The sequence below is a fragment of the Barbus barbus genome, assembly GCF_936440315.1.
Source record: "Barbus barbus genome assembly, chromosome: 4".
In the NCBI taxonomy this organism is placed as follows: domain Eukaryota; kingdom Metazoa; phylum Chordata; class Actinopteri; order Cypriniformes; family Cyprinidae; genus Barbus; species Barbus barbus.
The window spans coordinates 6,990,891-7,018,805 of record NC_136732.1 but is presented as its reverse complement, the minus strand read 5'-3'; the positions used below and the strand labels follow the sequence as shown (position 1 = coordinate 7,018,805).

Genomic DNA, 27,915 nt, shown 5'->3' with positions numbered 1-27,915 from the left:
CCGTTTTCCAGAACTGCAACCTACCTTGAGTCTCCAGAAGTGCAATGTGTCAGGTTCTCAAGAGACTTTGCTTGGGCAAAAAAAATCCTAAAAAATGAACCTCACTTAATAAGAATAACATTCTGAAGTGTTGTGAAATACATGGAGACTGTTTTTTATAGGCTTTATAGACAGATGAGTTGAGAGTGGCTCTTGAAGGACCAGCACCACACCCTCTTTCAAAAATATATTTTCCAGAATCTGGCAGTAAAACTGAAGTACCAAAACTTACTGCCAGATTCTGGAAAATATATTTTTGAAAGAGTGCTTCAAGAGGGTGTGGTGCTGGTCCTTCAAGAGCTGGTTTGGAATCGGTCAAATGTGCTTGGAAAAAAAATATGACCACAACATCAACGTGCCTAATAATTATGCGCACAGTGTACAAGTTCACAACACAAAATAATAATGTCTAAAATTAACAAGTCGTTTTATGACATAGCTACTTACAAAACACGTCTTGTAAAAATCAGTGGGGTCCTCTCCGAGGAGAAGTGGGAGGCCATGAAGAACTGCTGTTCTTCTTCCGATGATGTCAGATGGCTAAAAAAATATTTAAAGTAAAGTTTTAAAATCACCAACAAAAGACAGACACACAACACAAGCAAAACAAAGAACTGGGGTATGTCTGTGGAGCATAAATTATTTTCAACCTGTTGCAGAATCTTCTTCAGTTTACAGCCAGTGTCTCCCCCTTTGGCCTTGAAGATATCAAGGAAACGTGGAATGAGATGGTCCAGTTCTTGAAAGAATTCAGTTTGCAGGTTTTTGCCACATATACGATTGAACTCTGCCAGAATCTAAAAAATATTGACAATAATCAGTCCATTTTCACTGAAACGTGCAAGCATGAATTAAACCTTTTATTAACCAAAAGTGATTAACCAAAGGTGATTAATAATGTTTTATGTTTTTTTTATTTGTATACACAAAGTCAACATTTGAAGTGGATCAAAAAGCTTAAAGTTGTCCTTTGACAAAAACAATACCCGTTATCATCTTAGAACAACTTATTAACTGTTCTGATCCACTTCAAATGTTGACTACTGTAATATGAGCCCAATACAAGAAGAGAAAAATAGTTTCTCACCTGACTCTCTGTAAAGAGTGCTGGCCACCTCTCCACTGAATCCTTCACAGCTGGTTCCCTCTCTACAAGTTCTTTTCTACGTAATGCAAATGTAGAATTCATGTTCTGGGCTATCAGCACACCATTAGGACGTCGTTTCTTCATTTCGTCGACCATCTCTTTCCTTTTGGACTCCATGCTAGTTTCGTCTTGACCTTCAGGGAAATTCGGTAGAAAATTGACTTCATACCTCTTTGGTTTTTTTATGCGTCTCTGAGGCTGTTGTCCTCTTTTTCCAGCATTTATGGATACGTCCAAACATCCAGCTCGTCGTAGTTTTGAGCGGTAATTACCCATTTTCCATCTGAGGCTATCATACCACCCATTCCACCCCTTAGAGGTGCCAGGCTGAGTAAGGCAGGGATGTTTTTTAATCAGAGCAGCAGCAACATCTTCAAAATTGTCCTTATCTGGGTAGGCTTTGAAACTGTAGATCGTCTCCGAGAAAAGTAGGGATCTCAAAAGATTCTGGCCATGCAGTGCGTTTAACCTGACTTGAAGGACCATCAGAGAATCACGTAGAGAGGATTTCGGTGTCAGCCGTGCTACATGTAGGTGTTGGTGACGTCACAAGGGAGACAATCTTCAGTGTAGGCTTATCTGGCAAATCATCAATATCAGTGAGATTCACAAGGGAATTATTGAAGTCAGGATCCTCAAACTGAAGAGAGAACTTGTACGGAAGTCCCAGTTTCTCTTCAAGTTGTTCCAATAGTGAATCAACTGTCTGTGGCTTCACAGGAAGAGTGATTTTTCTGATGTCATTTTCGTGAATAATCAATCTGAGTACGGTTCTTGTCTCCATATTTTGTCTCTCTACAAATAAAAGAATTGAGGTTAAAGATTTACAAAATTCGTCACTGTTTACCCCCCACAAACAAAGTCTTGTTTACTCTCCTTTGTGTAATTCAAAACCCAATATTTGATAAAAAAAAAAATTCTTCCAAAATGAAACAATTTTAAACATCCTTTTCAAACAAACTTTTAAAGAGCACAAAACAATAAATAAACTTAAAATAAAAATAACTTGCGCAATATGTTCTTGTGTTTAAAGGGATAGTTCACCCAAATATAAAAATTCTGTCATCATTTACTCACCTTTCGATTGTTCCAAACCTGTATAACTTCTTTTGTTTTGCTAGACACACATCAAGAAATTTGGAAAACTGTTATCTCATCCCCCACTTACAGCCATAGTAGAGAAGGGGGGGGGGGGGGGGGGGGGGGGGATGTGAGATCTGAAATTCTTCCAAATATCTTCCTGTGTGTTCAGCAGAACAAAAATGTATACAGGTTTGGAATAAAATGAGGATGAGTAAGTGACAATTTTCTTTTTTTGGGTGTGAACTAGCCCTAAATGAATGGGTTTGTTGAGAAATACATGTAAATATGAACAATTACAAAATCTCAGACAAATTCTTATCTAAGTCTCCTGAAACATGGACACAGCCCTTTGCCTGCTAGACAGGATGTAACAACAGTTTTATTTTATTTATTCAATTTATTTCGCATTAAACCCACTGATCTACAATCACAATACTTGAAATATAATGTTGAATGAAACAATTAAATTATGCTTTTGTGTCCCTGAAGCTTGAAACCAATTCCTAGTACAGAACATTTTTCAAAATAATATTTTGTTCCCCGAATAAAAACAAAAGTAAAACATGAGAGTTTGCACAATTTCTAAATACCCTTTAACATATGTCATCCATTCAGCATAAGATATAATGTTTCAATGTAACATAGGTCCTGCCCCTAATTGTATAAGCTGGCAAAGGAAATGGATCATTTAGATCTGAAGGTTTGATAACTGACAGTGACAGCACATGACTGCACAGTTCAAAAGCACGTAGGTGCTCAATGTACCAACATGTCAGATCTTTACACACAAACAGAACATCAGTGTTAATGACAAGAATTTTGAAAATCTGTCTGAAATCAGGTAGTCCTGAACAAGTACCAAAAGATACAACCATATCTGGATTATACTGGATTCCATCAATGGTCACAGATGATGCTGAGAGGACTGTGTTCTGTACTGCATATGTCTGTCTCAAGAATTCTTGAATATTCTCAGAGAAAGTTGAAATCAAAGTACCCATCACCTTCTCTGTCTGGATGGATGGCTTGAAAAAGGAGGGTGAGTCAACATAATAAGCCATCAGTCTTTGATGCCGGACAGCCAGAGTTTGTGTAACATTCTTAACGTTTTTGGTGTCACGAATTACCTGTTTGAAGAATTTATGTTTGCCCTCAAAGCGCATTGTCCACACATCTCTAAGCGGTCCATACATTCTTACGAGCTGCGGATAGTGCTCAATGTAGTGGTGCTTAGGGCGCAATTTGAAATGAGGGAACACTGTTAAAAGTAAATGTCTGTGTTCTGCAATCTTTGCAGCAAGGAAATCAAGAGAATCCTCAGTGAACTTAAATGCCACTGCCATTTCTAAAATATCTTTCAGAAGCAACAAAATTCCCCACGTTTGATCATTTTCAGGGATGTCAAAGCCAATAATGAGGGGCAGAAGTCGAATTAGTGCCCAGTTTTCGTGGGCATTACCACCAATGGTACCTCGAGAGGCAAATGTGGCTGGAATGTATGGGATTAATATCCTGCCATGATTCAAAACTGAAAATAAAGTTCTGAAAGGTTGAAACTAAGTGTTCGAACACTCAAAATCTTACAAAAAAAAGTTTTGCAAGATCGAAAAATAAGTTTTGCAAGCTTGCAAAATGTAAAAAAAAATTAAAATATCTCTGCAAACATTATGTTGTTTTTGAGATTTCCTTCTTCAGAACTGCAAAAAAAAATTACGATGTTGCGCAAACAATTTTTCAGTTTCAAATTTGTCAGTGTTCTCCCACTGTATTAGTTTGTTTTCCAGGTTTGAAACCTTGTAAATGGTGATCTGAAAACTGGTGTGCGAATGTGTGAAAAAAAGTTGTGAAACTCTGAAAACAGAGGTTTGCAGGGTTGCAAAGAGATAAATAAAATAAAATCTCTGCAAACATAATTTTGTTTTTGAGTTTTCCTTCTTCAGAAGTACAACACTCTTTTTTACGGTGTTGTGCAATATTTTTTTCAGAGTTTCGAATTTGTCACTGTTCTCCCAGTGAATAGTTTGTTTTCCAGATTTGAAACCTTGTAAATGGTGATCTGAAAACTGGTGTGCGAATAGGTGAAAAAAAGTTTTGAAACTCTGAAAACTGAGGTTCGAAAGGGCGAAACTTATTACATTTGCACTCCTATTGCAGACTATTTTTTCAGAGCTGAGTTTACAACACCCACTTTGCGGAGATACGCCCACACAGTTGCGAGCTTGCGACTCACGTGATTTGTGGCAGCGTTGTCACGCAGCTCTGCTCTGCAACTCTGAAACTCAGACTGAGCGAAAATGAAGCTTCGCAACCTTGCAACTTAAACAAAAAAGCCTGGAGGGAGGGCCTTCTGCTCTTGGCCAATGCTTTGCTGTCTGCTGACGTACAGTCCAATCACAAGTCATATTTACTGGAAAGGTGGGATTGACCGACTGCTCCGCCAATGACGAAAGCGCAGAGGATACGCAAACAGGATGCACGGCTGTCTGGCCACATGGCGGTCCCGTCTAGAGCTGCAAGAACCGCGTCCATGGCTGGGAGTGGGACTGGGAGAGAGGTGAAAAACTTTGTTAACAGTACCATGTTACTTATTAGCATGCTTGTGATCATCTCTGTAGTCACTAGCTAACTGAGGCTGTGTTCAGTTCGAATCTGAAACCGAGCAGATTCATCACTCCTCCTGACCATGCCTAACGTTAACCCTCAACATGCCATAGTGAAATGTTCATTTTCATTCATTTGGGTTTCGTGGGGTGAAATAATAGCCTACATTTGCTGCCGATGTATGCATATACATTTAAAATTATGATGTTGAAAGACACTATTATATTTTACTGCTCACAGCTGTCTTGTTTTGGTAAAAGTGATAACTTCTAAGTTTGATGTCAATCACAATATAAAAGTGTAGGTAGAAGCTTGAAGGTTTGAGCTGTTTGGAAACTGCATACAAAATTATAGGCTATGCTATGCATTTAATGTATAGATATTTTGGCATTGTTCTGTATTTGCAACAAACTCTTAGTGTTGTTTCTGTGACTTTCTTGGAGTGCTAATTTCTAATTAATTTCCCTTTTATCGCCAGGATGTCCTTCGGGAGCGGGAGGAGTTACTTGAGCGGCTGCGGTCTAGAGTGCAGCAAGCACTTTCAAGACAGCCTGTCGATTTGGACTTCCTCGAGTTTGTCTGCAACAATGAATTAATTTTAATTAAGTCTTTTGCTGATCAGATACACATTGGCACTGACATTTTGCAGCAGTTATACCATTTGTTGGAGCTGGTCCAAGCTGCAGGTGAAAACAATCCAGCTGTGTCACATTTAGACACAGCTGTGGGGTTAAGAGGAAGACCCAGGCTGATTATACAGAGAGATCAGTTGCATTACTTACTAGAAGCACAGTTCTCAGTACCCTGTATAGCTCAGTTGTTAGGGGTATCACAACGCACTATATTCCGTAGGATGGAGGAATATGGACTAAGTGTGACAGGATGCTACAGCACCATGACTGACTCAGAACTTGACAACATGGTGAGAGCTATAAAAACCCAGATGCCCAATGCAGGGTACAGAAATGTGAAGGGACAGCTCATGGCAATGGGTAGCCGTGTGCAGTGGGAGAGGATAAAGGCATCGATGCATCGTGTGGATGCCGCTGGTGTTCTTTCCCGACTTGCACAACTTGGCTGCATTGTGCGAAGATCATACTCCGTTCGAGGTCCCCTTGCACTGGTACATGTTGACACCAACCATAAACTCATCAGGTATGTTTTAGGTATGTTTTTATGTATTTTAAGCTAACTTTATCCTTGCTAAGGTGTTATGTAAATCAGTGGTTTTAAACTCAGGTCCTTGGGGGCCCTCTGACCTCCAGGACCGAAGTTGAGGCTAATTCCCTGGGTGTGATATGAGTCCACAATAGTGTATTCGCCTCCATAGTATCCAACCCAATTTTACACCAAAGTTACAACTTTATTTAAAGCATGCAAGGCAGTGATCGGTGTGACATGGTAACTATCAGTGTCAATAATGTTTGGGTTTTTTTGTATTACTTTTTGTTCATAGGTACAACCTGATAATATTTGGTGGAGTTGATGGATTTTCCAGAAAGGTAGTACAATTCATATATACAATATCCACTTTGCTAGGTAAATAATTTCAATTCAAGCAATAGAAAGGTTGGATTTCTATCTACAGTACAGAAGGATAAGTGGTTGAGAATGTGGTTGAGTGATATGATCTTTTAAGTCCCCCCAAATATTGTAGAATATATGAAAGAAATAGTTTTTGCAATTCTATAACATTCAATAAGGAAAATAAAAGACCTCAAAATCTTTCTATGAAGGCCGGGGCACCCTACAGACCTTATTTATATTATATTATGGTTACTGTTGTTGATAATGTAGTAGACTTACACATACTTAAATATGACAAGCCTGTAGAACATGTTAATCCTCAGCAAGATTAAGCATTACTTAAGCTTCTGCCATGGTTTACTTGCCTGATATGGATTCAGGTAGAAATAAAGTAATTGACAATGTGAACAAGATGCCTTCACCTAACGATTATTTTAATTGTGTTTTGGGTTACTGAAAACATTTAAATGTTAGCATTTGTGAGGTTGTAACCAGCAAATGTAGATCATTTTATTTGATGCTGTTTAAAATAATGTTTTTTACCGACTGACTAATTGGTTAATGGAATTGTTTCTGCAATACTGAACATCATCAGTACATACATGATTACTGTTTCCTTTTTAAACAGTTCTAAACTTTGTTGTTGATTGTAATATCTGTGTCACTAAATGTTTTTAGTTAATAATTAATTATTTACACAGATCCTTTATTTGGATGCAGCAACTAACAACCGTGCCAGTACAGCGTTCTCCTTTTTCTTTGAGGCCACCCAGCTCCACGGTGTTCCATCAAGGTAATTATTACTATTAGATTGTTTTATTTATTTTTCAAATAATATATATTATCTGCCTGTCCGTTAATCGGACGAACGGAGGTTCAATCCCCGGCTCCTCCAGGCTACATTGTCAAAGCGTCTTTGGGGAAGATACTGCTGTTCCACCAGTGTATGAATGTGTGTGAATGGGGAATTCGATGTAGTGTAAAAGCGCTTTGAGTGGTTGCAGAGACTAGAAAGGCGCTATACAAATACAGAGCATTTATTAATTTCTAATTTTAATTAATTAATTATCCCTAAAATACAGAACATTTTGTTGAGGAAACTGTCAGTCATTTCAGTTGTTTCATCTAACTGTCAGATTCACTGCTAAGGGTTACTGCTGCAGATGTTCTTGATTACACCTCATATTATTTCTATGTTACAGGGTTCGCGGCGATCAAGGAGTGGAAAATTTAGACATCGCCTACTTCATGTTTGCGAGACGTGGAACCGGCCGAGCTAGCTTTATCTCCGGAAAAAAGTGTACACAATCAAAGGTAATATAAAATACCTGCTGTCCAAAGATTATTACTTTAGAGATTTAACTTTTTTAGCTGTCCTAAGTACTAAAACCCACTATCTTTACATTTACATTTATTCATTTAGCTGTCGCTTTTATCCAAAACGACTTACAATTGCAAAGTATGTTAGAGGTCGCACGCCTCTGGAGCAACTAGGGGTTAAGTGTCTTGCTCAGGGACACATTGGTGTGTCACAGTCGATTCAAACCCGAAACTCACACTAAAGGCATGTCTTATCCACTGTGCCATCAACACCCCTCATCATTTGTTTTTTACAGTATATTCGAAAAATAATCTAACAAGTGATCCAACATTAGCTACTGTCTTTGTTCTGATATCTGTGATCATATACAGTTGAATGGCTGGGGTTTGTACTTGCTTTGTACACTTCCTTGTGCAAACATTCAATGAAAATGTTGTGTTCTGCACAGAACCTTCCCCATTCAACTTCATTTCACTCATTGCCACATTTTGGCATTCATGTATCCTTTGAGGTTCGCACTGTCTCGCAGCTTTCTGGACCAGAGTATCTAATTATTGTAAATGATATAGCACTTATTAACAAATTAGAATTGCATTACATTTTGCCAATACCCATGTCTGATAGACATTTTGTACTTTTGAAGAATCGAACGGATGTGGCGAGACGTGTGGATGGCTGTCACCTGCATCTTTTATGATGTGCTTCACACACTGGAGGAAGATGGTTTCCTGGATATTTCCAACACGGTGCACCTTTTCTGTGTGCATTATGTCTTCTTACCTCGCCTTCGAGCAGCGTTACACATCTTTGCAGCAGGATGGAATAGCCATCCCCTCAGGACAGAGGGAAACTACACTCCACAACAGCTCTGGCATATGGGACACCTCAACACTCCAGAGGAAGAGGAAAATCTTGAGGTAGGACAGCTTTGTTAACGATTATCACTGGTGTATAAGCTGTTTTGTATTCTTTGCTTGTCGGCAAGCATGAAGCAAACATACAAATGTTATTTTTTTTAATTATTATTAGGGGTTAAGGCTTAACGTGTCCTCTGTGTGTTAGGCCTACACTAAAATCTCTCCATATGTTTAGGAACTGCAAAACCCAGAACTACACTGGGAGGATGCCCTGATGACCCCTGAGACCTCTGTCAGTGGAGTTCAGGTCCCAGAATTTGAGGTGCCTCTGGCTGATGAAGATCTGGCAGCACTTCAGTCTGCGATTGACCCTCTAACTGATTCAGATTCAAATGGCTGTGACCTTTATATTGAGGTGCTAAACTTTGTTAGACTAAACACTTCAACACCCATTGATTAGGCAATTAAGTGTCTAAGCACAAACATCTCGAACATCCTACATGTAATCGGCCATAAACTATATGCTACAAGTCACATTCACTTTAAATTTGTTCATTTCATCCTTGGGCAAAGGTTTAACAAAATATGGCCAGCCAGCTTTTGTCATTTAAGACAGGGTTACCAATGTTCCAGCAAACCAAATTCTGATTTGTATGTGAAATGATACCTTTTTTTTCGGTGACTTTTGACAATTATTTTATTTTTCATGAACAGAAAATGTCAATTTAGATTAACATTGCACATGAACACATTTGTGACAAAGCTGGAGAAATAAAAGATCTGTATGTGCAGCAATGCAACATCAAAACTGCAAAATTGTCTTTACTGTACACTACCAAGTACTAATGATTTTTGAACACTTACAGTACTGATTTTTGAACACACAGTACAACAGGTTGTGAACATTCTCTTAAAACATTTGGTTTAAACGTTGTAAATAATGTAATCCTGAATGAGTACTGGACACAAAGGGAATACTGTGACTAAATTGAGAACTGACATGTTTCACACATGTATTGCATGAAGCTGAATTATATCAGTCCAAATCCAGTATCGGATGTCCCGATAGATGCTTCAAGAGCTTGTTTAAGTTCCTCATAAGTTGAGAAGTGGCCAGGGATGCGTAGGCTCTGGTAACAAGTCGAGGATTTTGGGAACTCCCCACGTACCACCTCCAGCCTCAGCTGCCCAGAGAGAACTTCCCATCCAGTCCAAAACTTGAGTAGGTTCATCCGAGATGCTGCTGGTGCTAGAAAAAGAAAAGCTTTTTTCACAATAACTCAAATGTAATTCAACTCATAAAATAAATGACAGGAAATTGTATTAATTGGGGAAATGATCAATATTTGGACATATTAGGGATGGGTTGCTATGCAACACAAGGTTCAGGCTAAGGACAACATCTCTTTAAGGAGGAAGCGTAATGTGACTAACTTTGACTAAGTTGTGGGTTAAGGTAAAAAAAATAAAACATACACGGCGAACACAACTTTGCACTTACATTACAAGTGTCTTATGCTGTGTCATTGTTCATTGACATCTGCATAATGACAAGTATATGGATATGACATACCCGTTTCAATGAAATGCCGAAGGTACATTCCAATTGGTACTAGTATCTAATGAATAAGTACTAGTACCTAAAGAATAAGCACTAGTATCTAAAGAATAGGCACTAGTACCTAAAGAAAAAGCACTAGTAACTAATGAATAAGTACTAGTACTTAATGGAATAGATACTAGTATCTAAAAAATAAGTACTAGTAGCATGAAAATAGATACTAGTCGGTTGAAATGATTAAATGTTAAAACGGCTTGCCATAAGCGGACTCATTATATTGGTCTCATGTATAACATTAGATTACTACATGCAATGCGACGTTTCTTCCCAAATAAGTTTTCACGGTTAGCAAAAGCTAACTTGGAATTACATCGGCAGCAAATGTAGGCTATTATTTCACCCCACGAAACCCAAATGAATGAAAATGAACATTTCACTATGGCATGTTGAGGGTTAACGTTAGGCATGGTCAGGAGGAGTGATGAATCTGCTCGGTTTCAGATTCGAACTGAACACAGCCTCAGTTAGCTAGTGACTACAGAGATGATCACAAGCATGCTAATAAGTAACATGGTACTGTTAACAAAGTTTTTCACCTCTCTCCCAGTCCCACTCCCAGCCATGGACGCGGTTCTTGCAGCTCTAGACGGGACCGCCATGTGGCCAGACAGCCGTGCATCCTGTTTGCGTATCCTCTGCGCTTTCGTCATTGGCGGAGCAGTCGGTCAATCCCACCTTTCCAGTAAATATGACTTGTGATTGGACTGTACGTCAGCAGACAGCAAAGCATTGGCCAAGAGCAGAAGGCCCTCCCTCCAGGCTTTTTTTGTTTAAGTTGCAAGGTTGCGAAGCTTCATTTTCGCTCAGTCTGAGTTTCAGAGTTTCAGATCAGAGCTGCGTGACAACGCTGCCACAAATCACGTGAGTCGCAAGCTCGCAACTGTGTGGGCGTATCTCCGCAAAGTGGGTGTTGTAAACTCAGCTCTGAAAAAATAGTCTGCAATAGGAGTGCAAATGTAATAAGTTTCGCCCTTTCGAACCTCAGTTTTCAGAGTTTCAAAAGGAAAAAAATATTGCACAACACCGTAAAAAAGAGTGTTGTACTTCTGAAGAAGGAAAACTCAAAAACAAAATTATGTTTGCAGAGATTTTATTTTATTTATCTCTTTGCAACCCTGCAAACCTCTGTTTTCAGAGTTTCACAACTTTTTTTCACACATTCGCACACCAGTTTTCAGATCACCATTTACAAGGTTTCAAACCTGGAAAACAAACTAATACAGTGGGAGAACACTGACAAATTTGAAACTGAAAAATTGTTTGCGCAACATCGTAATTTTTTTTTGCAGTTCTGAAGAAGGAAATCTCAAAAACAACAATGTTTGCAGAGATATTTTAATTTTTTTTTACATTTTGCAAGCTTGCAAAACTTATTTTTCGATCTTGCAAAACTTTTTTTTGTAAGATTTTGAGTGTTCGAACACTTAGTTTCAACCTTTCAGAACTTTATTTTCAGTTTTGAATCATGGCAGGATATTAATCCCATAGGAATGACCTGAGGCTGATCAACTTTGTCTGAGAATTTGTAAGGGAATTCCTTGATAGTTTGATCGAGGGATTCAAGAGAGATTAGTTTTCTTGAGACTAAATCATTGATGCACAAGGACATCTCTATAGGGATGACACCCTCCATAAGATCGTGCATTATGTCAGGTGGAAAACCACCAATTGTGTGAAAGTGTTCCAATCTTTCACTTAAAGCACAGCCATCTTTCACACCATACTGCTTTACCAAACTTGCATCCTTCAACACTTCAACCACTTGCCTGTCATGCTCCTGCTTGGTTCTTGGTTCGAATGCTCCCAGATGGACACCCTTCTCCTGTATTTCACTTCTCTTGGCAAAGCAGAACCGACATGGATGTTCAACAGTGAAACTCTCCTGTAAACCAGCCAAAGAATGAGCATCTAGATTATCTGCTGACACAAAAAGCACAGTTCCTTTAACACAGTCCCCTAACTGTTCAATGTACACACCATGCTTTTCAAGGGTTTCAAGGTCTTGAACAAGAGGGCTCAGGACATCTTTGTAACCACGTTGTTTCAATGTACTAGCTCTGCATAAAATTGCTAACTGAATTAAATGAAGTGATGAACGATCCTTTGAAGGAAGATTGGCTATAACCCAGTACAGAGCAAACATTTTGTGTTTTTTACGTGAGGTGCCAAGGGGATTGGCAACCTCAAATTCGTCAACATAAAGACCAAGGGCAATCCTGAAGGTCTCCGTGCTGAAAAAGTAATTTCCTTGATAGTAACTGCCATCTCTGTAAGAGTTAAATTCATTAACTGAGCGGTCATTACAAAGGACCTTATTTAGAATGTCAGTCCTGTTTAGAAGTTTTTGCAACATTTGCAGAACTGGTACATAGGAGACTGATTGAGAATCAAGACTGTACTCAATTGGCATGACAATCGGAAATTCGTTCAGAAAATATGATGCTCTTACTGCTTGCTGTGGAAAGAGGCTCACCAGCTTTGGTCATTGTCAAAATTGTGTTATTGTCTTTAACTGCATTGACTATTTTTCTCACTAATGAATCGCAGTCACTTACTCCATGTTTAAGGAGAATTTGCGGAATAGCATGATAAACAAGGGGCTCTGACAGCAGTAAAATCTGAGTTATTTGTTGCATTATTTCCTGTGCAGCTAAATCAGAAACATGTAAAATAGCCTGCATTTTGAGAAAGAGTGAGGCTAGATTATGCTCTAGTTGATGCTGCAAATCATCAAGATTTTCATTCTCTGCATCATTTTCCTCCATTTGTTCATCTACCAAATCAGGGTACAAAGGCTCTTCTGGTTGCACATTATCTACACTGGGAGCAACGTGCAAAAGAATGTCAGACCTCAACTGCCTCTGATCAGAGGTTCTATGCTCTCTACATGTATGAACATTAAATGTAGAGTACACATTGCTCTGAGAAGTGCAGTTTTTATAGGGACACAGCACCATTTCATGATTTTTTAAGATGATGCCTTAAGTGACCCAAAAAAATTGATTCTGTGCAGGGCTCCTCTAAACTGCACAGTAGGCAGTGAAATATTAAACGAGTGTCATCACAAGGACTGGTTTGGCTAACATGTGAATGATTTTTGGTCAAATGCACCCTTAGTGAATTAAACGATTTAAATGAGCACAGACAATCTGTGTGGAGACATGGAATTGGAGTAGTTCTAGTATAGCCTCCATGTTTCAATCTGTAATGTTTTAACAGCTGAGCCCTCTTTTCACACGAAAACAAGCAGAATTTACACTTCCACTCCATGAGTTTTAGCTCTCCAAAGCAAGCATGCACAAAAGAAAACGGTAAAATAATCACAATTACTTGTTTGTTGTAATTCGTACATCACACTGCTCACACGTGAACGACACGTGCAAAGTAAACTTCGTGGTTTTTACATATCAATAATTGTGAAGTGCAAAGCACAAACAGCTTACAAACTGTACGTAAAAACAAATGTTCGATAAAAATAGACGCTTTAGTTGGACAATGCTCTTAAATGGCGGTTACAGAGTTAGTTACCAAGCGGGAAAATGCCATGTGCCTCTTTCGCCAAATAAACATTAACGATAACTCAATGAGTTCTATCAGACTTATTATTCTCAATACAGACTGAACAAACGATTAAAATTAGATTTATAAGTAGGTCACCGACATACGTAGTTGCGCTACTAGATCCAGAACACGATGTGAAGTTATTCGTCTCTGCCTCACGCTGTCCTCCATTTGCAAACTGTGCCGCACACCTGAGCGCATGCGCACGCGCTTAAAGACCTAATTCTTCTTCTTCTTCGGACTTAATTGCGGTTGACTAACCAGCTTTGGTGCATTTCCGCCACCTACTGGGGTGGAGTGTGAGGCATTGCTATAGAAGGGAATACACAAATATGCTTAAAGACCGCCAACACAGAAGTGCGTTAAACCATTACGATAACAGTGCAAACCCAATACCAGAAACCCTATAAAAATTATGATAGAATGACGGATAGATTGAAAATGATTCAAGCTTATATCCTATTGGTTGTTACTTAAGATATATTTGAAAGATATTTGTGTGTGTGAGAGAGAGAGAGATTAAACAACCATCGTGTATATATACTGTATACTGTGCGCGTGCGTGCGTGTATTATAATATAGAATATCGTTTTGGGGGGAGAGAGAGAGATTAAACAGCGTTTATAACATTTGGCACCATGGTATTTGCAAAAGTTAGGTCTTTAGTAGCACTCACTCGATGCTCTAAAGTACAGTGTACTTAAGTTGTTTAGTTTCACTATTGCATGCACCCAAAAGTTCACAGAACACAGCATAAGCAAGTAGAAGCAACTAATTTGACAAAATCAGTTAAATGTACTCTCGTTTCTTAAGTAGATCCAGTTATTACTTTTTACAGTGTACTGTTATCATATCTTTTTTCTTCATTGTAAATTTCTTTAGGCAATGCTCCCAATAAACACACCAATGGATCTAGAGGTATTTCTACCTCTAGTATCTTGTCTATTTCTTTTTTAATATTATTCCAATATTCTTGAATCTTTGGGCAATCCAAAAAATGTGAGTATGGTCTCCTATTTTACCAAATGTTCTCCGACACAATGCTACAGATGGTTCTTTTACATACGTAGATATCACATAAGGTGTATTAAAATGATCTAATTTTTACTTTCCAGTCAAATTCTTTCAATAGTTGACTATTAATTACTTTATGACATGCCTCACACAAATCATCCCATACATCATCTTCGATTATAGTATTTAGTTCAAGTTCCCATTTTCCTTTAATGTCTCCTGTGTTTTGTATAATATTAGTTGTTAGCTTTTTGTATAAATGAGAAACGTCTTTTAGTTGGAAATTGTTTTTCTATTCTTCTATTTTGTTTGGTTCTTTCATAACTCAATCTTTTTCTTTGTGACTTGTAATGTAATGTCGTATCTGGAAGTACCTATATATACCATTAAAGGGAATACTAAATAGTTTTTGTAGTTGTGAAAATGGCTTAATTTCTTTTCCAGTGAATAATTGGTTTATAATTTTAAGACCTTTATCAGCCCATATTTTAAATCCACTGTCCCACACAGATGGAAAAAAATCGATATTACCTACTATAGGCATGGCCCTGGAAATAGATTCTGGACCTCCAAACATTTTCTTAACTTTTGTCCAAATTTTTAAAATATGTTTTATCCATTCATTATCAATTTTGATTTTAGGAACCAATTTTATGTTTATAAAAGGTAGAATGGACAAGGGTGTTCCTTTGATTGTGCTCTGTTCTATTTCGAATCCCATCCTGATTCTTTGTCATTTGTGATCCAGGCCACTACTGCGGTTAACTGAGCTGCCCAGTAGTAATATTTTAGATTCGGTAAACCTAGGCTTCCCTTCTCTTTTTCTGCCATATGAATTTACTTAATTTATCTAACATATTGAATTCCGTGATGGGTATACTTACTGGAAGAGACTGGAACAAAAAAGAAATCTGGGTAGTAAGTTCATTCTTATTACCTCAATTCTGCCCAGTAATGAGAGAGGAAGAATCTCCCATCTTATTCAATCATTTTTTATTTGTTTTATTAGTTTTTTATAGTTTGCCTCAAAAAATTGGCTGGGATTGGGAGTAAGATTAATTCCTAGGTATCTAAATCCTTGCTTTGACCAATGAAACGAGACCTGTTCATTCAACTGGGAAGGCCAAACACCAGAAATCATCATTGCTTCAGATTTACTTTCGTTAATTTTATATCCTGAGGTTAGTCCATATTCATGCAAACATTGCATGAGAGGGGGGATGGAATAAGAAGGGTTTTCTACGAAGAGCAATACGTCATCTGCGAACAATGCTATTTTGTGAACTGATTTCCCTTCATCCTCTATTCCTTGAATTCCTGTATTTTTGCGTATAGCTTCTGCTAATGGTTTGATGCTCAACGCAAAAAAACGGGAGACAGTGAATCACCTTGTGTCACTCCTCTTTCTACCCTAAAGTATTTGGAACACTGGCCATTCACCCTTATTCTTTGTATAGCAAGTTAACCCAGGTTACTAATTTTTCTCCAAAACCCATTTCTATCAGTGTTTGTTCTGAAAATAGCCAATCAACTCTATTGAATGCTTTCTCAGCATCAAGGCTGAGAATCATTGCATTCCTTTTTTTTTTTTCTCACTATTGACTATAAATTTGGGGCCATTCTTACATTGTTAGTTCCATGATGGCCTTGAATGAATCCAGTTTGGTCTGGTTTTATCACTTTTTTAATACATTTTTGGATTCTTTTAGCCAATATAGATGTTAATATTTTGTCGTCCACACATAAAAGACTAATAGGGCTATAGCTGTTACATTGCATGGGATCCTTACCATCCTTATGTAAAATTGAAATGATGGCTTCTGACCACGATTTTGGTGGGTAACCTGATTGTAATGCATAGTTGTATACTTTACATAATATTGGAGACAGATCATTCACAAAAACCTTATAATACTCTCAAGAAAACCCATCTATTCCTGGCGTCTTATTTTTAAGATTAGTAATTGTTTCCTTAATTTCCTCTTCTGTTATAGGATCTGTTAATTTACTCGCTTCCTCCATCGATAATTTTGTCAAATTAAGAGGTTTCAAGAATTGAATAATTTTGTCTTTTTTAGATTCCTGGTTTTGACCTTTATATAACTGTTGATAATATTCTGCAAAAATATCTGATATTGCTTTGGGGTGGGTCTCAATTTTTTTGTTATGGAATGTCTAATCTTTGGAACTATGCGGCTGGCTTGATCTTTCCTGAGTTGAAAAGCCATAAGTCTACTAGCTTTATTTACCATTTCATAATATTTTCTTTTTATATATCTAAAGGCTCCTTCTGCTTTATATGTTAGTAGTTCATCTAATTTTTTCCTAACTTCTTTTAACTCCTTAAGTGTATCTTCTTTTTTGTGCTCACTCTCTAACCTCTTCATTTTCATATTCTTGCTGTTTTGAGTTTCTTTGTTTCTTTAATCGAGACCCTATGGTGGCTTTTCCCACATCCCACAGTATAGAAGGGGAGACCATCATCATTAATGGAAAAATATTCCTTCAATGCTTCTTGTATTTCTTGTTTAGTTTGGGGGATTGTTAACATTGAAACATTCAATCTCCAATATCTAAATTGTTTGTATAATCGTAAATTAATTTTCATGAAAACTGGGTTATGATCCGAAATTGTGGCTGGCTCAATTGTACATTCCTTTACTTTATATGAGAATGAGAAAGAGAATGAGCTTTATTGGCCAAGTATGTTTACACATACAAGGAATTTGTTGTAGTGACAGAAGCTCCACAGTGCAACAGAAAGACAGCAACAGGACAGGACACAGGTAATAAAAACAAAATAACAAGAAATAGCCAATAACCAATGTACAAAGCAGCAAAAAAAAAAAAAAAAAAAAACATAATATATAATATAGACAACTATGTATGTACAGGTCAAGTATGTGCAAATTAGAAATTAGAAAAATAAAAATGAAATAAGTGAGTGTGGTGAATGGATAATGTATTAGTTGTGTGTTCCACGTTTATTGTTGAGTGTTCATGAGATGTATTGACTGAGGAAAGAAACTGTTCCTGTGTCTGGTCGTTCTGGTGCACAGAGCTCTGTAGCGTCGGCCAGACGGTAACAGTTCAAAGAGGGAGTGTGCTGGATGTGAGGGGTCCAGAGTGATTTTACCAGCCCTTTTGCTCACTCTGGATAAGTACAGTTCTTGAAGAGTGGGGAGGGTTGTACCAATGATTCGCTCAGCAGTCCGGACTACTCTCTGTAGTCTTCTGAGGTCAGATTTGGTAGCTGAGCTGAACCAGACAGTTATAGAAGTGCAGAGGATGGATTCAATGATGGCGGAGTAGAACAGTTTCAGTAAGTCCTGTGGCAGGTTGAATTTCCTCAGCTGGCGAAGAAAGTACAACCTCTGCTGGGCCTTCCTGACAATGGAGTCTATGTGAATGTCCCACTTCAGTTCCTGAGAGATGGTGGTGCCCAGGAATCTGAATGACTCCACTGCAGTCACAGTGCTGTTCATGATGGTGAGTGGGGGGAGAGCAGGGGGGTTTCTCCTGAAGTCCATGATCATCTCCACATTTTGAGCGTATTAAGCTCCAGGTTGTTAGGACTGCACCAGACAGCCAGCTTCTTAACCTCCTGTCTGTAAGCAGACTCGTCACCGTCCTGGATGAGGCCGATCAGTGTGGTGTCGTCTGCAAACTTCAGGAGCTTGACAGAGGGGTCTTTAGATGCGCAGTCGTTGGTGTAGAGGGAAAAGAGCAGTGGGGAGAGAACGCAGCCCTGAGGAGCTCCAGTGCTGATGGTTCGAGTGCTGGATGTGAATTTACCAAGCTTTACTAACTGCTGTCTGTCTGTCAGGAAGCTGTTGATCCACTGGCGGACGGAGGTGAGGACGGAGAGCTGAGTTAGTTTATTTTGAAGGGTTTCCGTGATGATGGTGTTAAAAGCAGAGCTGAAGTCCACAAACAGGATCCTCACATAAGTCCCTGGTCTGTCCAGATGCTGCAGGATGAAGTGCAGTCCCATGTTGACTGCATCATCCACAGACCTGTTTGCTCTGTAGGCAAACTGCAGGGGGTCCAGTGATGTCCTTCAGATAAGCCAAAACCAGTCTTTCAAATGATTTCATGGCTACAGACGTTAGGGCCACAGGTCTGTAGTCACTAAGTCCAGTAATTTTGGGTTTCTTTGGGACGGGGATGATGGTGGAGCGTTTGAAGCATGAGGGGACTTCACACAGCTCCAGTGATCTGTTGAAGATCTGTGTGAAGATGGGGGCCAGCTGATCAGCACAGATTTTTAGGCAGGCTGGTGACACACCGTCTGGACCTGGTGCTTTCCTTCTTTTGTTTTTCCTGAAGACCTGGCACACATCTTCTTCGCTGATTTGAATTGTAGATGTGGGGGGGGGGGGGGGGGGGGGGGTTGCTGGGGGTGTTAATGGTTGTGTGAAGAGGTGTTCAGGACGGGTGTGGGGTGATCGTTCAAAACGACAAAAGAAGTCGTCTGCCAGGTGTTGATTCTCCAGAGTGCTGGGGGGTGGTGTTTTGTAGCTGGTGATGTCCTTCATTCCTATCCACACTGAAGCAGGATCACTGGAAGAGAATTTGTTCCTGAGCTTGTCAGAATAATTCCTCTTTGCCACTCTGATCTCCTTTTCCAGTGTGTATTTGGCCTGTTTGTACAAGACTTTATCCCAGATATAAATCTGCTTTTGATATACAAAAATAGTCGATCTTCGAATAACTTCCATGCACTTGTGACAAGAATGTAAAATCTCTTGTCACAAGGATGTATATATCGCCAAACATCCACTAAGCCCATTTCATTCATCAGGTTTAACATTTCCTTGGACATTTTTGATAGAGGTTTTGCTATTAAGGGTGATCTGTCTAGCTTAGAATTCAATATACATTTAAAGTCCCCTCCAACAAGCAAAATCCCTTCACTTTTGTCTGCCACTAGTGCTGCTAATTTTTTAAAGAAAGAGGGACAATCTTCATTTGGGGCATATATATTTACAATTGTTATTTTTATGCATCCAATTGATCCAACCACCATAACATACCGGCCCTCCTTGTCTTGAAAGGTCTTTTCATTGTTATAGCCCACTGCTTTACTAAAAACAATTGCCACTCCTCTTTTCTTTTTACTTCAAAATTAAGCACTATATACTTGATCTACCCATTCTCTTTTTAGTTTTAAATGTTCTCTCAGATAAGTGTGTTTCCTGGAGTAGTATTACAGAACCTTGCCATTTTTTCAACTGTGCAAACTTTTTTTTTTTCTTTTTATTGGATTATTAATTCCATTTATGTTATAACTAATGAAATTAAAAAATTCCATATTCTCTGAAAAATATTATGATATACATTCCTCCTTGCTTGTGTAGACTCTTGTATAGTGACATAATGGGATAAGAAAAAAATAAACCTTTCCTTCAATAACCAAGAACTGAACATAAACTTCCATCTGTCCCGTTAGACACAGTTTTCGAACATTTTCTGTGTCTAATCCGCGTTGGTATTGTGGCAGAGAGGTGTGGCACGTCCTCTCCGGGGAAAATATTGCACACAGTGCTGTTAAAACCCCTATTACACTAATGCACGTGTACATAAGAGTTTCAATTGAGTGTGTTTCACTCATTTCCTGTTCAAATTTGGCATCCATCAGAACTTTAACATAAAACTTGTAGTAACCTAACATATTAAAATGTTTATATATGATTGCAATAATGTTCTATTACCAAAGGGGGGAAACACACCTTCCTGAGTTTACTTGGAAAACGTTCGGACTCGCTATTGTCCCGTTTTGAGGTATGTTACACTTCTTGAATCAAGGCCTTAATATCACGTGCTGACAGTACACAGTACTGTCCCATTTTCTCCTCTTTTCCTGGCCTTTCTTTCAGCTCTTCTTCCATTATCTCCCTCTCTCCACAACGGACTTCAATTTCCAGTTCTCTCAGCTGTGTTGTTGTGTCCTTCAGTGTTGCAAACGTTTTTTCCCCAGTGCTAAGTTTCAGCTTCAGTTGTGCTGGGTATATGCATTTTGCTTGTATTCCCTTCTTTTTCAGCTGTTTGATGACTTCGTAGACTTTTGCTCTTTTCTTCTGAAGGTCCGGAGAATAGTCTTGGTCCTTTCTTGGAAGTGAATCTGACCCTAGCTCCACGCTTGTCTGATGATTGCATCTTTCACCGCTGCATCCAGGAATCTTACGATGATCGATCTGGAGGAAGCTGCTGGATCCACTAGCTTTGGTGCTTGTGAGCGGTGTGCCCTCTCGATCTTAACATCCATGTCTGTCTGTAAATTAAGCACGTCATTCAGCAAATTCTTCACGAATCCCACCGTATCTTTTCCATCACTTCCTTCTGGTATCTGATAGATTCTAATGTTATTACACCTCATTCTGTTTTTAAGATCATCGCACTTTGCAGTAAATTCCACATCCCGGTGGAGCAGGTACTTTAGTGCCCTCTGATGTCGCATTGTTATATCTTCCACCGTACTTATCCTCTCTTCCGCCTTTTCGATTCTCTCCTTGTGCTAAGTTAATTGATCCTTTATATCTTTGACCATTTGTTCCAATCTTTCTAGGGAGATCTTAGTGTAATTGTTTCCTTCTTGATTTTCTTTACAGAGTTTCTTTAATTCCTCCAGCATGTCTTGATCTTGCTGATGTCCATCCATCAGCATCGCCTGTGCTAACTGGACTTGGTGTTCTCCGTTTTTCTTCCTTTTCCTTCTTATCTTGTTTGCTGCTCATTTTTTGTCTCGAAGTCGAACTCATTTCACCGGTAAACTTGTTTTTCTTTATTGTAAATGCTAGAAATGATCGTTGCACTTAATGTTTTAAGTTTTTGACGGAGCTCTGATTAATGCTGCTTAGTCATAGCATCACCCGAAATTCTGTATAGCGCTTTTAACCATGCAAATTGTGTCAAAGCAGCTTTACATCATATTAAGCTGGGTGGCTTTATATCAGCTTTACAGTATTTAGACGGGGAAATAGTTTGTCGAAACAATGTCATTCTCCTCTGGCCCGCTCTGCCCCAGAGGGATCTGCCCTCATAAGCCCTGGGCCACGCCCATAGGCTTCTTGGCCGAGGACCCCTTAGACTTAAGAACGGTCCGCAGATCCGGCTTAGCCTTTGAGGTCCCCGACCCAGAGCGTTTGCCACCACGGCCCCTCGGTGGGGTGCGAGTAGCCACGCTCTGTTTTGTGCCTCTCTGAAGAGGGGCTGGCACGTGGCGAGGGCTGCTCCCGCCCAGTAGCCACCTGAGCTAGAGATAGGCGAGGGAGAAACCACTGAAACGCCGCCGCCTGTATACAGGCCTCTTGGTACCTGTCGACGACGGAATTGATGGCGTCGCCGAACAGGCCAGAAGGTGCAAGCGGGGCGTCCATGAGGAAGACCCTATCTTCTCCTTCATGTCAGATAGGGTCAACCACAGACAGCGTTTCTAGGGAGCTCAGAGATCAGCTTATATTTCAATAAAATTGAGCCCCTATCCCTCATCCAGCTCTCTAAGCAGGTACGTCAGCTTGGTGCGCCTGTAACACTGCCATGGTGTGCAGACACGCACCAGCCTGACGTGCAGCCGCGAGCCTTCAGAGACAGTACCACTCAAGGGAACAGATAGCACGCGAGCGTCTGTTCCACTCAGGGCATCGCCTCTGATATGAATGAGAATTACGTAATGCACGCGTCACCTCGGCAACGCGCGCTGCAACAGTGAGCTCTCACTCAAAGGGGGAAGAACCGCACACGCGGGCTTCCACGAGCGAGAGCGCTAGATCTGGGGAATGCAGGAGGAGATAGGGCGAACCCATCTCCAACCCGTTCGCCAGATCCATGTTGCCATCCCTGCAATCTCACTCGCCGCCGTGCCTCCTATTTTTTCTTTCATTACTTTTTTTCTTTTTTCTTTTCTTTTTCCTTTGCAGCGGCGGGAAAGCGAGATGTACAGTGGGGAGAAGCACAATCAGCCCCCTTTTTTTTTTTTTTAAGAGCTGACTGGGCGCCGTTCTCATTCATAATATGCTTGTGCAAACACAGTTTCATTGACGCCTCCACCTCCACGGAGGAAGACAGGTCTAGGAAAGGGAAGAAGATAGGGGCTCGCCCGTCTTCATTCCACGCTATTGAAAGCTCACTCCTCAAAGAGAGCCTTCCGAGAGCAAGCATAAGCAATGAAAAGAGCTCACAAAACGGTCAGTCAGCTCCCTCGAGAGCTGATTCTGCGTGCTCTGCTCTCAAGCAGTGATATAACGTGTGCAGGGAGGAACACACAGCCCGTAATGCGATCTTCTATCGCCCAAGTGTTTGCACATATTGCTGGAGCCTAATTCAAGTGATTGTGCTAGGACAAACAACACTAAATAAGACTCACAACACAAATCGACAGACACACAGACAGAGTAGCGGTTGCTGAATGACAAAAAGCAAACGCCGGCTCCACCGCACGTGCTTTTATGCTTCCCGGTCGGTGACGTCACCCGCCTATGACGTCTCGCCCATCCATTGGACAGATTACACTCTGGTTCAGAGCGCAGTCATGCTGAAGGCGTTCCCCCTAGCGCTTTCGACGTGGCTCGAGTTCCTGAAAGGGAACCTTCTTTAACCTCATATAAAACATCTTTGACTTTATTTATTCCTGCTTTGATCCATTTCTTAAAATAAATTTCATTATTTTCATATACAATATTTGAATTTAAAAATAATGGTTGATTCAAAAGCTCCCCCATCCCTTCTGGTTTGTACACCACTGTCAATAAAAATTCTTTCCACGCTCTTAAAACATTTTTATATAATTCTGGCACACCGTTTAACATATTTTCTTTCAATTTCATCCATATAATGTAATTTCCCATGTCAAAACCACTACACCTATTTAAAAAATATTTCATACCATCCTTCCATTCTTGTCTATTTTCTTTATTCAAAAATTTCTTCATAATTTTAACCCTTAGACTCTTCATTCTCATATCCGGATCTAACAAACATAAACCTCCCTCCTCAATGGGTCCTATCATTGTATTATAAGCAATTTTTGGCGGTTTTCCCTCCCATATAACATTTAAAATACACTTTTTCAATCTCTTGTAAACCCATATCGGCAATGAGGTGACCTCTAATGCATACCACATTTTTGAAAGCATCAGAGCATTTACAATCAAAATCTTCCCTCTTAATTTCAACATTCTTTGTCTCCAAAAGGTCAGTCTTCTCTCCATTCCTCCTAAGATTTCATCCCATATTAAATCTCTAGTTTTCTTTTCATCTTTCCCGAACCTATTTCCTAAAATTTTCATATTTTCTATCTCTTCTTTAAAACTAAAATAATCTGGCAAAGGCTTTGCTGCTCTCATTCTCATCATGACAGTCTTATCTATGTTTATTTTTGCTCCTGAACTCTTACAATATTTTTGTATTTTATTCATTGCTCTCTCAACACTATCTATATCCTTTAAAATTAAAGTTGTGTCATCAGCATATTGATATATTTTTTGTTCTTTTTCTATTCCTCCAAAACCTATTCCTTTAACCCTCTGGGGCCGACAAACGCGTATTTGTAAATTATAAAAGCAGCACTTTTGTTTTTGACCCCATTTTTCATGAGCTGAACTCAAAGATCTAAGACTTTTTCTATGTACAACTGGAACTGGAACACGCTGTCGTATACGCTGATCCGGAGCATCCCAAACATGCTCAATGGGTGACATGTCTGGTGAGTATGCTGGCCATGCAAGAACTGGGATGTTTTCAGCTTCCAGCTGTCAGCTTAAAATCCGCAACGCTTGACGTTGCATTCTCACACAAGTTAGATGACAAGGAAAACTGCTTGCTGCTGCTGCTGTCATATGAACAAACATGCCTAATTACAAAAAAATCCAAAAGCTTACAGCACCTGGTATTCCAAGGCGATCTCCCATCCAAGTACTAAGCAGGGTGATATGGCTGTAAGCGAGGGCTTCCGCAAAGACCGGGCTATTTAAAGATCAGCCACCATAAAGGCCAGTGTGTTAGATAAGTAGTGAAGAAAACCCAAAAGCTTACATCACCTGGTATTCCCAGGCAGTCTCCCATCCCTGCTTAGCTTCCAAAATCAGATGAGATCGGGCGCACCTTTTTTTTTTTTTTTTTTTAATCTTTTTATTTCACTTTCAATTCCCAAATTTTCAATTACATTTTTCCATCACATTTACATACACACATTTTGTTACATTCATATTATTTGTCTTTCAATTAATAGCATTATTCTTCGTTTTGCATAATCATTGAAAGAATAAAACATAAAATACATAAATGAAATACAGAAACAAATATGTTTACATTTACTCAATTTGCAACAACCAATCTCGACCAAATAATTGCTTTCTACCAATTGAAACATATTTTTTCCCCCCACCTCTTGATATATAAACTTATCCGTATTCACAAAAAATTCTTTGTATTATTAACTTAAATATATATTTTACTTTAATCTTCCTCAAGTCGTGGCCTAATGGTTAGAGAGTCGGACTCGTAATCCAAAGGTTGTGGGTTTGAGTCTCGGGCCGGCAGGAATTGTAGGTGGGGGGAGTGAATGTCCAGCGCTCTCTCCACCCTCAATACCACGACTGAGGTGCCCTTGAGCAAGGCACCGAACCCCCAACTGCTCCCCGGGCGCCGCAGCATAAATGGCTGCCCACTGCTCCGGGTGTGTGTTCACGGTGTGTGTGTGTGCGTTCACTGCTGTGTGTGTGCACTTTGGATGGGTTAAATGCAGAGCGCGAATTCCGAGTATGGGTCACCATGCTTGGCAGTATGTCACTTCACTTCACTTCACTTCACTCCCCTCGAAATGTGCATAGTTCCTTCTTAGAACCACTGCTAGTCTGGCATGACTCAAAATAAAATTAATTAGGCAGATGTCCACTCTTTTCCTTTTCCCAAACATTCCAAACAAAAATATTTTCTCCCATTCCTCCTCTGACTCAACTTCCACACCCCAGTTTTCCATTAACAGACTTTTAAGAAAATAAAAAAAAATCAACCAAAGCCTCAAATCTAAAAAAATTATGTAAAAAACTCTCATGGCCATTATCACACACGTCACACATCACCTTTACCTCATTGTTTATTTTATTTAACACCACATTTGTGTAAATTCTATTATGTCTTATCAGAAAGTCATTGTTCTTACACTCTATACTGTTGTATTTTATATTTAAGTTTGACCAGATTTTTTTCACATCCAAATCCTCAAATACTTTCTTTCACTTTTTCTGCTGCTGGCTCTTTTATAACATCACCAATTAGTCTCCTGTATACATTCTTTACACTCATATTTTTAATTTTGTATTTCTCTCCATCATCATCCACATACATCTCCGGCATACATTGTTCTTCTTTAGATACACATTCACTTTTAATCACATTACTCCATTGCAAGGGTATACTTGATGTAATTTTTTCATAAATTTTATTAACTTTCTCTCTGTTCTCCATTCCTCCCAAATCACACAGTTATAAATGCAGTTATTCCTGAGAAATCCTGGAATAACTTTGTACAAAATATCCTTTACTTGTTTTATGCCCCCTTCTATACCCCCTTCTATATGCCCCCTTCTATGTTCATACAATGTTTTATTTTTATATTTAATTTTTTCATTCAGAAAGAGTGGTAGATTTTTAATCATATTTACGTCTTCACACTCATACTCTATTTTGGGCAGGAACTGCCTCCAAGCCTCTAATTCCTCCCGATATATTTCTGGTATTCCTCCAGTCATTGATTGCTTAAAGCCCATGTACCAACCATTATCCCCTGTTCCTCCCACTTCATCAATATATTTCCTTAAAAATTCCTTCCACCCATAATCGCATCTCCCTCCTATATATTTTATCACCGTTTTTATTCTCATTGCGGCCCTTTTTATTTCTAGATCCATCAAGATCCATCAACCCTGCCTGGTATGCTGTAACTCTGTGTTGGTTGCACTATACTTCCTATCACTCTTTTCACTCTGTTCACTAAAACTTTAGTGAATATTTTATAATCCACATTTAATAAACTGATTGGCCTGTAGTTCCCTATATCTAACCTATTCCCCTTCTTATACACTAAAGCCATCACTCCCTCTACCATTCTATCGTGCACTGTCCCTGTTCTTTCTATCCCCTTGAACACTTCTACTAATATGGGTGCTACCCCTTCCTTATATGCTTTATACCATTCTATACCGATCCCATCACTTCCTGGACTTTTTCCACCTTTCAACCCCCCTATTGCCCCTTTCACTTCCTCCTCCTCTATCTCCCTATCACACCATTCCCCATCTTCCTTACTTAGAATGCTCCCTACACTTTCTAATACCTCATCGATACTTATCTCATCTACTCCTCCTCTCTTATATAACCCTTCATAGAATTCTTGAACTCTCTCTAAAATCTCTACATTAATCTTTTGTTGTCTTGCCCTATTTTGTATTTATTTCACTTATATATGTTTTACTTTGTCTGCTTTTCTCTAGCCCTAAAAATACCCTTTACATTTCTCACCTTCTAATGCATATTTTGCTTTGTTTCTTAAAATCACTCCTCTCCATTTCTCCCTCTCATATTTCTCTAGTGCCATCTTAACCTCCAGATATTTTTCCATACTATATCCTTCTTCATCTTCTGCCTTAGCTAATTCTTCTCAGTCTTTCCCTCGGCAACCTTTCTTCCTTCTTCATCTTTACTATTCTTTTCTTAGTATATTTTATACTAATTAACTTGATTTGGTCTTTCATTTTCTCCCATCTCTCTCCTATTCCATCATCTAATCTGCCATCTCTTTTATACTCATCAATCTCTTTATATTCTCTATTTAATACATCCTTCATCTGTAACTCATATTCTTCCTCTTCAATATACCCTACATTCAATATCCACATCCCTCCTCCTACCTCCTCATTCCCTATCTTAATTCTGAACCTAACACTATCATGATCACTTAAACTATTTCCTTGATTTTTTTTATCCCGTCTATATATCTAGCGATTTCCTCCTTAACTAACACTAAATCTATTCTACTCTGCTTTAATATACCTTCCTTTAACTGCCTCCTAGTGAACTCTCTTTTTTCTGGATTTTCATACCTCCACACATCCATCAACCCCTTTTCTCTCATTATCTCCATTAG

The 27,915-nt window shown here is 39.2% G+C and overlaps 1 protein-coding gene across 2 annotated transcripts in view; it reads left to right on the top strand.

The window, feature by feature from the left end:
* LOC306867168 (uncharacterized protein) overlaps positions 1 to 27,915 on the top strand; it is a 514,062-nt gene that overhangs the window by 141,011 nt on the left and 345,136 nt on the right. The window lies entirely within an intron of this gene.